We start from the raw sequence: 12,269 nt of genomic DNA on the forward strand, positions 1-12,269 counted from the left end.
TTCTTGCTAGGCTGGATACCCCCATACGCCCAGGACATCACTGACCAAAGGGGCTTCACTCGAGCAAATCAGCAACAAATCAGATTTTCTTTGTGCGGCCAGCGATGGAGACACATGGCTATGAGAGAATTCGGTATCCCGACTAAATTGATAAGACTGACAAGGCTAACTCTGACTAATGTGCGAGGCCAGATAGCGATCACTCTCTAGACCATTCAACATAAACCACGGTCTGAGACAAGGGGATGTCCTATCATGCATCCTTTCTAAACTGGCTATGGAAAAAGTGATCCGGGATGCTGCCTTTAATGCATAAGGCATCGCCCTCCTCAAGTCCACCCAACTACTCGCCTACGCTGACGATATTGATATTATGGAAACAACAACCCGAGGTGTACCGTCTACCTTCATCCAGATCGATCAGACGCACGAGATCTTAGACTCCACATTAATTAAAGTAGGACGAAGTGCCTAATAGCACCATCAGCACCAAAAACGAAAGAACCAGCAAAACGAGAACAATAAAGATAAGAGACTACAACTTTGAGACCGTTCATAATTTCTCCTATCCAAAGTCGAGCATCATAACCGATAACAGCTATAACGATGAAATCCGCCCACGGTTGTTGGCAGCCAGCAGAGCCTATTTTAGCTAACAAAACCTGTGTCGCCCGAAACGTCTCACCATAGGGCCAAAGCTCTTACTGTACAGGACTATGATCTTACCAATCTCCGGAGACCTGGGTTCTTTACAAGAAAAATTGCGAACTTTTGACCGCGTTCGAGAGAAAAATCCTCCGCAGAATTTTTGGCCTCCGATATGAAGATCGACGACTGCATAGCCTCTATTACGATGAACATTATGAGCGAGGTCTCAACAGGTTGGGGGTGAGGATGATCCAGCCCAGAAAGTCTGTAAAGACAATATCGATGTTAAAAAAAGATGAATGTGGCAAACCCTGCCTCATATAGAGCGATGAAATAAGTCAGGACGTTAGACAGCTTTCAGGGATATTGAATTTGTGGACCTCGAACTAAAACCTTATTAAGGCAGACCTAGACCGGATACCGGTTGTTGCGCTATTGACGATGATGATAATCTGTGATCTGAAAGCGATGGTTCATCTCGTATACGCCACCAGAAGTAACATAGTAGGTGTGAATATGGACATCTTTGACTTTTGCCTTTGCAAATCTAGCCCTTGTAGAATCCTCGATTTTTTGCATAGCTCGTTGAAGCTCTTAACAAGGTGGCCTTCTCCTCTACACTCCCTACCCATTTTCAGCATGTGCTGTTCAGTATGCTGCTGCAAAGTAGCCAAGCCGGATACGTGAAACATTTACCTTGTTATTTTCTGATTCTATTTGAGAAGATGTTGAGAATTCAGCCGATGTGTTAAAAATTACCACGGTTATTTTACCTATTCAGCTTTTTTTCACGAAGAGACGTTTTCACACGTTGTGGCTTGCTGACGTAAAGAGGCCTAATTCCTTCCGTTCCTATTCCTCGTACCGGAAAAGCAAGAAAACTGAAAAGCCTATTCTACTCCTAATGAATAATAGAATAACGATTTGTTCTTAAAACTCAAGTTTAGTATACCAAAAGACTGCTTTATCACATCCTTGATTACACGCACGTTTAAAAACGATGGGCTCAAATTAAGTAAGCGAGAGTCACAAGAGAAATGATGGTTCCAAAGGTTAAAGGTACGATAGGCCCATAGTACTCAAACTACTTTACTTTTCATATCTAAAGCTCTCAGCTCCCGACAGATACTTTTCTAGTGCGACTTAAAAATAGTTTGTAAGAGATGTTTCTCAGTAAAGTTCGCAGAAGCTTAAATCGTGTTCGAATATTTGGTCGTACAGAGCCAAATATCTGTATTTAAATATCATTTTTTAGAATTACATTCTCTAGAATTACCGTTGCAAATTTCTCAGTGTATATATCCTAATCTCCGCAATGAAAAATCCTACAATTACTTGAAGATGAACACCAAAAAACGTCAAATCTTGAAACACAAATGAACATGTTTTATCTTTATATCATCCCATTTATGACAAATTTCTTTTGATATAACCTACTCATCACTGTATGATACCTACCTTCCTCGGCAGTGAAAAAACTCAAATAAGTCTGATCTTCCTCACCAAGATCAACTATACTCGCTGCCAGCATCTTGAAGACGCATCTAAGTCCCCATATTTTCACGGTGAGCTCTTCCAGTTTCCAGTACCTCTTCAGGGAGCCAAGATCAACGAATGCCTCTACAGCAAGTGCTTTAGCAATTTTACTTTCGACTGACCTTCACTGAGAGGTAAGTGTAAGTAATAGCTCTCAAGTGCTCCGAAGAAATGACCTTAGAAATTACGTGGGTGCAAAAGAGATTATTCAACAGTTAACCTACGCCCATTCACGAGACAGGAAAGTATTAAACATGATTCAGATGCGTACATTTGCCGGTCATAATGCGTGTATTTCTTAATTATCCCATTCGTGGATAGAAGATGCTTGGGGCACATTTTGTAACTAGAGATATTGTTTGGATTTTCATTGCGGCTCGATAAGTAGACAGGTGCTGACATTATTGATAAAATCATGACGGATGAAAGTGATTGATTTGTTCGCATTGTTTGATGTTGATCGCGGTTCATCGAACAAATAATTCAATTAGAATCCGACGTGGAAAGTTGTAAGTAACGCAAATTAATTACCTAATTCCATGATTACTAATACTAATCATTATCTTTCGGGCTACAATGCATATGGCCAAAACAGTATACGGTATCAGTGTAAAATAATTTTCTTTCCACAATGAGTTTTTTTTTTCATTTCGGCAAATACAATCTGACTCCCCCATGCTCATGTCCTTCTTTCTGCAAGGTAGCATTGTGAAGTATCGTTTCACATCAGGATAAGATAGACTATCTTAGATAAAACCTGACCCAACAAGGACTACATAGCCAACGTAGCATGAAGAAGCTGCTCATCTCTAAAATGACCAAGGTGATTCGAACATGGCCTGTTGAAAACTATTTTTAGCAATAAATCATCAGCATCAACAGTGCAACAACTTTGCCTTAATAAGTTTTCGGCAGAGGTCCACCAATTCAATATCCCTAAAAGCTGCATGATTGCCCGGCCTACATAATCGCTCTATTTGAGGCACGGTCTGCCCATGTTCTTTTTCTATTTCTATAGGTATTCTCCTTATAGACTCTCCGGACTGGATTAGCCTCATCTCTCTCTCAACTTTGACGCTATGGCGCGACGCTTCGAGAGGAATAATTTTTTGAAAGCTGGAATAGACTCTGTTTGCAGCCAACAACCGAGGCCGGTGTCCGGCTAGGCCTGCCTTAATAAGCTTTGGCCGGAGGTTCACCAATTCGATATTCCCAAAGGTTACCAGGAAGACGGGGCGGCAACCCTGTCGGCCAAACCAAAACTAAGTGGCCGAGGAGAACCTCCATAGTGGTGGCACCGGGAGACGCTGTACTCACTTTGGCTTGCCGGCCGTGATGCAGTAGGCGAATGCTCCAAAGGCCTAATCAAGGCGATCAGACCCGAGTCTGCACGGGGACTCATCTGAAGTGGTAATTTGGTCACGAAACCTCACCAGTGGTATACTGGTACCATGGGAACCGGGATAGCCCCTGAACTCACATACTTCAGTAGAATTCCTGTTGTATATTCGTTCAGCTCGGTTGTTTGCGGTTGGCCCCCTAGTGGGAGCTTCATGGGAGTTGTGGGTGCGTTAAAGCGAACAGAGATCTTCGGGTCTCAGTGTAGTGTTGCGTTTTAACATGGGTGCCGTACTCCTTAGTTCGGTAAAGATTTAGGTAGGTCTTGCATCCAACCAGTATCCAGCCAATATGAATGCTGTGCCGCTGGTATAGACTGGTACCGTTGTTGCTTGTCACAGCGGGGCTCTTGTTATGGTCACAAAATCAATCCGTGTCTTAAGAAGACCGTGGGATTAAGTCTCCATGACAGGTACTTACGTAAAACCACTAGGACTGACTATATCTAAGGCAGGATTTGCCCGTCTTCTTTTTCTACCATAGGTATTGCCGTTGTTCTCATCTATACGGATTAGGTCATCCGCCCACCGCAACCTATTGAGACGGATTTTATCGGTTATAATTTTCGAATCTATATAAGAGAAATTATCAACAGTTTCAAAGTTATAGTTTCCAATTGTTGTCATTTTTATTCGACCATTTGGGAATTTGATGCGGTTGGTTCTTTGGTTTTTGATGCTGACGTTGCCAACATGTACTAGACGGGAAGACTTCTTGTCATAAATGTGCAGCACAAAAATCTCTCAGCAGGATCACTCTCAAGACCATTTGACATCAACAACAGTCTACGACAAAGGGATGCCCTATCATGCGTCCTCTTTAACCTGGCCCTCGAGAAAGTGATCTGTGATGCTGACGTAAATGCAAGAGGTACGATTCTCTCTAAGTCCACCCAACTACTGGCCTATGCTGACGATATCGACATCATGGGAAGAACCACCCGAGACGTACAAATTGCCTTCATCCAGATCGAGCAGGCGGCGCGAGATCTTGGGCTGCACATCAATGAAGGCAAGACAAAATATATGGTTGCAACGTCAGCACCGAAAACCAACCAACCAATAACATCAAACCGCACTGGTCAAACGGGAAGAATAAAGATAGGAGAATACAACTTTGAGACCGTTGACAATTTCTCCTATCGAGGGTCGAAAATCATAACTGATAACAGCTACGATGATGAAATCCGTGCACGGTTGTTGTCAGCCAACAGAGCCTATTTCAGCTTACAAAGACTGTTCTGCTCGAAACGTCTCACCATAGGGTCAAAGCTCTTACTGTACAAGACTATGATCTTGCCAGTCCTCATGTATTCCTCGGAAACTTGAGTTCTTAGCCTACACAATGACGAAATCTATGAGCGATACCATGACTGTCAGGTTGTGGATAAAATCCGGCTCAATTGAAAACGGTGGGCGGGTCACTTAATCCGTATGGATGAGGATGATCCCACCCGGAAAGTCTGTAAGGGCAATATCTATGGTAGAAAAAGAAGACGAGGCAGACCCTGCCTAAGATAGAGCGGTGGCGTAGGTCAGGACGCCAGACAGCTTTTAGGGATATCGAATTGGTGGACCTCGGCGCAAAACCGGGATGTCTGGAGTTCCTTATTAAGGCAGCCCTAGACTGGATACTGGTTGTTGCGCCGCTGACGATAATGATCAGGGATCACTTTTTCCAGGGCCAGTGTAAAAAGTATGCACGATAGAGCATCCCCTTGTTTTCGACCGTTGTTGATGTTGAATGGTCTCCAGAGTAATCCTGCTAATTTTATCTGTCCTCGCACATTGATCAGATTACCCTAGTCAACCATATCACTTTGGTTGGGATACCGAATTCTCTCACGACCGTGTACAATTTTACCCTGCTATGCTATCATAGATGTTGCAACTGACAGCCATCGCTTGCCACAGAGAGAAAATCTAATCTATTGCTGATTTGGCAGGAGTAAAAGCTTTCTGGTATGGGTAGATTATGTTGTGGTCATATGGGGCTATCCGGTCTAGCAAGTTACCAAAGAGGCGGGGCACTCACATAGAAAATGGTCTGCGGATTTCACTTCCACATTACAAGATGATCATCTTCGAGAATCCCTATTCTGAACATGCCCAACAAAGGGAATTATGGTCATTCAGAATGCCTACAAAACTTCTGCAAATGTTCCTGCTATTTGACAGGATAAAATTGCAATATGTTTGTCTAGTTCTAACAGGAAAGAACCGCTCAACGTCCTCAGTGCAATTTGACTAGTGCTACAGATTGGGATGCGCTTGCCCTTCAACCTCTCGTCTATCAACCAGTTTGCTGGCTTCAAGATCGCATACACTTCAGTCTGGAAAATCATGGCATATTGTCCCAATGGAAAGCCCGCTTCTCGTTTTTACTCGAGAGGTAGACTCCTGCTCCAGAAACCTGTTCTCTTTTTGAGACATAGGTGTAAAAGGCTTCCGTCTATCAGGCCACACATTCTTCTGGGACTTCCAAATTTTCTCTGTATTTCAGGGTAAGTCTATGTCTTCTACAAACAGATGCTTGGGCTCGTGAGAATCAGAAAGAATTTTAAGAATTTGATTCAGTTCTACTTCCAATAACACTTCCAATGATCTGTATTTCCGTTGTTTCCATATAGATCTAACCACATCAATCTATGAGCTATTCTCATTGCAGTGTTCACATATATATCAAAGGGCTGCAATTGGGGAATGTATTTAGTGGTACCCAAGATGTCATGCACATGGCACCGGTAATACCCAGACACACAGTTCTTTGTAGTGCCACTAGTTTACACGAAAACGTTTCTGTTTACTTCATCATCTCTGGAAGGTAAAGACCATTCCGTCTCCTCTTTTTGTAAATAATATCGTCGTGATTTTATTTGGATTTACTGTGCATGTATATTTCTACACACCGTATCGACTTGAGCGTGTATTGTATTGTAGTGAGTCAATCAACCAACTCCACAAGAGCGGCGATAGCACACCTCCTTTGGAGTAGTCTTTCGTCGCTTCTGATGTTAAGCAGCAATCGACACCCACTTTAACACACAGCACTCTCTGCGTTAGCATACTTAACTAAACTTTCAATGCCCCTTCAATGTCCACGAACACACCCATCGCGTTCTTGCCTACCAGAGTTCCGTTCTCTCTCTTTGAAACCAAGGAATGAAGAACAGTCTCAAAGGATTTTCCACACTGTTAAACGTGTTGGTTTTCATTTATTGGGTGAGGCCTTAATACCTTTTAGCTACTGTGACGTTCAACAAATCTCCCCAGACATTTTGCGAAAATGATGTTAAACTGATTTATCTGAAGTTCTTTGGATTTGGGTAGTCATCTTTCCCAGGCTTCAGTGTGAAGTCTGTTCAGACTCAACCCTTGAATTCGTGCAAGTTCCATCTGGTTTTCTAAAAGAGTCCAAGTCCCTTTTAAGGGCTTTGCACAGCCTTTAAATCCCAATTTCACACTCCAGTTTCTCACAGTGTGATCTAAAGTAGTCTCACTTCGAAAGTTCTACGAGCGTCTTAAATTTATGTTCTCAGTTCCGCAAGTTTAATTAATCTTTATTCTTATGTCTTTACAAGCACGATTCAGCTCTGTATGATTTCCGGAGTTTCTGCAGTTCACGGTTCCACCAGAGAACCCTTTTACGCCTCGACTTCGCATAATAGGATAAGCCTCTTCAAAATACTCCAAAGTGTGCGATCCAGATTTTCCAATTGATCTTCTATCGCCAAAGGAATCCTTAATCGCCTAAGAAGCTCCGCTTTGTCACCAAGAAGTTCATTGAACTTTGTCCACTCCGTTTTCCTACTATTTCATCTTTCTATTACATTCTGCAATAGCTAGACTAAATTCTAAGTAATGGCGATTTGCACCTGCCAGTATCTATTTAACTCTACCAACTTTGAAGTGCACATTGTTGGGTCAATTATTTCACTTCTCCTTGGCCCCACGAATGTAGGAGCGCACGCGCGGTCAACCAGTTGAAGACATAAAATCAAACATCTTCTTTTCTCTAGGATTGCATTTGCTACCTCCTCAACAAATATGCTGAGCGTTCGCATCACAACCTGTTAAGAGTTCAAGGCCCTTAGTTCTTGCGTCGGCGAAGGACACAAAAAATCGTAGCATAAGTAAGCGGAGGCAACTATGACATTTCCCCTCTTGCCATTAACCTGGTATTGTAAGTTGTCCGTAACTAGGTCATGGAAAAAGAATTTTCTCGGCATAGTTGCTTTTAACAAACTTAACATAAAAACGCAGCCTCTCGGCTTCCAGGATCTCTCATCGAAAGAGATCCTATCCCCCTCTACTGATCAAATAACAGATTTTGTTAAAAGGAACCCATGGCTTTTGTACCAGAAATATAGAATTGTAGCGTTGCTTCCAGTTGATAGGAAGAGGCTTTGGAATGCGTCAGGTTAACTTCACAAACCTTTGTGCTTATTGGTAAAGTGTAGTCTAATGTACGTTAACTAATTTCTTTGGATATTTCCACATTTGGTGGTGTAGCAACGCTCAGTCTCTCATTTCCAACAAGCTTCGCCTTCTTTCCCAATGCCCCCGCTATTGTTGGCTGGAAACCTTTCTAGTTTCGCAGGATCCGACCTACATGGATTCGTTTGCATATACCGGTGTTAGACCAGTTGCATCCACATCACTAGCCTTCCCTTATAAAGGCGAAAGAGAATGCTCTGAGGGGCGAGACGTAGCCTCTCCTTTACGGCTGAAATTTCCTCCTATCTTAGGCAACTATGTCACCGACAGGTCGGCCATAGTCAGGTTTCTACTTCTTCTTATTAAGGAAGTTGCTGCACTCTCCTTTCTGGCTGACAATGCCGAAGACACTGAATGCTAGGGTTGAAGATTTCTCAAAGGTCAGGAAAAGAATTTTAAGACACTTGTATTTTATTTAACAATGCAAAAGGGTCTGCATTTAGTTCAAGTCCCGATTGTCTCTGTACAGTCCTTATCCTGCATGAATAGCCCGCGTAAGCGTAAAGCACTCAAAAGTCATGTATTCGCGAATCACAAACTAATCTTCTGCTGAAAATTATTCAAGGATTTTTTCTTTGGCTACGATATCATCATCATCATCATCAACGGCGCAACAACCGGTATCCGGTCTAGGCCTGCCTTAATGAGGAACTCCAGACATCCCGGTTTTGTGCCGAGGTCCACCAATTCGATATCTCTTAAAGCTGTCTGGCGTCCTGACCTACGCCATCGCTCCATCTTAGGCAGCGTCTGCCTCGTCTTCTTTTTCTACCATAGATATTGCCCTTATAGACTTTCCGGGTGGGATCATCCTCATCCATACGGATTAAGTGACTCGCCCACCGTAACCTATTGAGCCGGATTTTATCCACAACCAGACGGTCATGGTATCGCTCATAGATTTCGTCATTGTGTAGGCTACGGAATCGTGCATCCTCATGTAGGAGGCCAAAAATTCTTCGGAGGATTCTTCTCTCGAACGCGGCCAAGAGTTCGCAATTTTTCTTACTAAGAACTCAAGTTTCCGAGGAATATATGAGGACTGGCAAGATCATTGTCTTTACAGTAAGAGCTTTGACCCTATGGTGAGACGTTTCGAGCGGAACAGTCTACCTGTTTGACTGTGCGGTTTGATGTTGTTGGTTGGTTCGTTTTCGGTGCTGACGTTGCCACCATATATTTTGTCTTGCCTTCATTGATGTGCAGCCCAAGATCTCGCGCCGCCTGCTCGATCTGGATGAAGGTAGACTGTACATCTCGGGTTGTTTTCCCCGTGATGTCGATATCGACAGCGTTGGCCAGTAGTTGGGTGGACTTAAAGAGAATCGTACCTCTTGCATTTACCGCAGCATCACGGATCACTTTCTCAAGGGCCAGGTTAAAGAGGACGCATAATAGGGCATCCCCTTGTCGTAGACCGTTGTTGATGTCGAATGGTCTTGAGCTGCTTTTATCTGGCCTCGCACATTGGTCAGGGTCAGCCTAGTCAGTCTTATTAATTTCGTCGGGATACCGAATTCTCTCATGGCCGTGTAAAGTTTTACCCTGGCTATGCTATCATAGGCGGCTTTAAAATCGATGAATAGATGGTGCAACTGTTGTCCATATTCCAAGAGTTTTTCCATCGCTTGCCGCACTGAGAAAATCTGATCTGTTGCTGATTTGTCTGGAGTGAAGCCTCTTTGTATGGGCCAATGATGTTCTGGGCGTATGGGGCTATCCGGCCTAGCAAGATAGTGGAGAATATCTTATATCTTGTGTGATATCTCCCTTTTTATGTATGAAACAGATAATGGCTCGTTGCCAATCGTCAGGCATTGATTGGCTGTCCCACACCTTGAGCACAAGTTGATGAACCATTTGGTGTAATTGGTCGCCTCCATATTTAACCAATTCGGCTATAATTCCATCGGCTCCTGGCGACTTATGATTTTTTAGCCGATGAATTGCACAGACTGTTTCTCCTAAACTTGGTGGTGGCAGTATTTGGCCGCCGTCTTTAGTTGACGGGACCTCCAATTCGCCGATGTTCTGGTTGTTCAGTACGTTATCCATCAAGGTACTCAGCCCATCGCTCTAATATGCCCATTCGATCGGAAATCAGATTTCCCTCTTTGTCTCGGCAGGATGAACATCGAGGTGTATAAGGCTTCATCCTGTTGACTTGTTGGTAAAACTTCCACGCCTGGTGCGGTTGCTCCCTGTAATTTTCGAATTCACAGACTTGTTGGTCCTCCCAGGCTTCCTTTTTCCGTCTGTGAAGTCGCTTCTCCCCTCGACGGAGTTCGTGATAAGTCTCTGCGTGTGCCCACGTTCTTTGAGAATGCAACATTACTCGGTATGCAGCATCCTTCCGTTCCGTTGCTAGCTTACATTCATCGTCAAACCAGCCTTTCCGACTCCTTTTGCGGCTGGGGATGTTGTGGATGGCTTCAGTGTTCACTCTCACCTGATTGTCAGAGTGGATTCTAAGTGGTATCGTTATTCGAGCTCGGAGCACCATACCAACGAGATAGTGATCCGAGTCTATATTGGCCCCCCTATATGTTCTGGCATTCATCAAGACTGAAAGGTGGCGGCGTTCGATCAACACGTGGTCAATTTGGTTGAAATTGGTCCCGTTTGGAGAGGCTCACGTATGTTTGTGGACCGCTTTCCGCGTAAACCAGGTACTTCCAACAACCATTTCGTGTGACCCTGCTAATTGAATAATCCGCAGTCTGTTATCATTTGTTTTTTCGTGTAAACTATGGGAGCCAACGTATCGCCTGAATACGGGCTCCTTCCCTACTTGGCTGTTAAAATCCCCAAGTATGATTTTCATTTCATATCTGGGACAGTCTTCGAGGGTTCGTTCTACTGCCTCGTAGAAGATATCCTTCTCCGACTCTGCAGCCTCCTCTGTAGGGACGTGAACGTTAATGAGGCTTTTATTTCTAAACTTGCCTCGCAAGCGCAGAGTGCATAGACGTTCGCTTATGATTTCAAAGCCGATAACAGGAGGTTTCATTTTTTGGCTGACTAAAAAACCTACTCCGAGCACATGGTTTACTGGATGACCGTTATAATATATGGTGTAGCAGCTCTTCTCCAGGAAACCGGTCCCTGTCCATCGAATCTCTTGTAACGCTGTCATATCAGCCCTATATTGGGACAGGGTATCGGCTAGCTGCTCATCAGCTTTATCTCTGTACAGGGAGCCCACGTTCCATGAGAAAATGCGCAAATCGTTAATCCGTTTTCGTTGCCAGGTTCGTCATTGTAAAGTCCATCCTGTCCGAGGCTCCTTTCGTGGCTCCGTAACATCGGTTTTCCGTGTAGGGTTGTCAGCCCTACCCAACCCCCAACCTGGAGGACCAGTTGGTACAGTTTGTCCCGTTTTTAGGCGCGGGAGACTCGCCTTCATCCTTCTCCGTCTGCAGCTTTTCGTTAAGAAAGAGCTCCCAGTGGTCACCACGTGGAGGTGGAGATAGGGTTTGGTAGTAGAGCTGCTGGTGTTGGTTCAGCAGGCATTTCCCAGGTTTTATACTCCATCGTGAGTACCAATCCACGTTTCGCCCTGGGACCTATACTACCCTTTGAGCACCTACAATATGCAGAACCGAAATTTTGGGTTCGGAAGGCAAACTTAATAAGGTCTTCCAGCTCGTCGCAAAGACAAGGCCGGGTGCGTTCGCTGAGTTGTCTGAAGCATGCATTGCTTGTAACTTCCTTTCGTACCCAAGCTTAGTAAACTTCAAGGCGAGCATCGTCTTACTCGCCCATATACATATGTACATGTAATGACCGTTTTGGGTTGCTGATGGTCTGGAAAATTTTGAGATTGACAATTTGGTTTCCGTAAATCGACCTGACTTCCGAAATCATAAAATTGGTTACTATGTAGATTTGAATGCATCAAATTCGGCCAACTACATAGAATCAAATTGTGTGTTCCCTAACGGCGGTTGATATTCTCGTCTCTCGTTAGTTTTCCTGACAGCCACCCAGAGAGGAAACAAGGCTTTAGCACGACAGTGATGAAGGACTCTAAGAGCATTAACAGCGGTGACAAAACATTTTAAGGATGTCGAGTTGTACTCAAATGCAAATAGAAATTCGCGGAGCAAAAAGTGTAAACACCGAATACCGAACGCAGGCGATGGGCTGTATATTTGCAAGTGGGTTTCCCAGGCCTGATGCAAGGGGCAG

Source organism: Hermetia illucens, chromosome 2, assembly GCF_905115235.1.
Source record: "Hermetia illucens chromosome 2, iHerIll2.2.curated.20191125, whole genome shotgun sequence".
In the NCBI taxonomy this organism is placed as follows: Eukaryota; Metazoa; Arthropoda; class Insecta; order Diptera; family Stratiomyidae; genus Hermetia; species Hermetia illucens.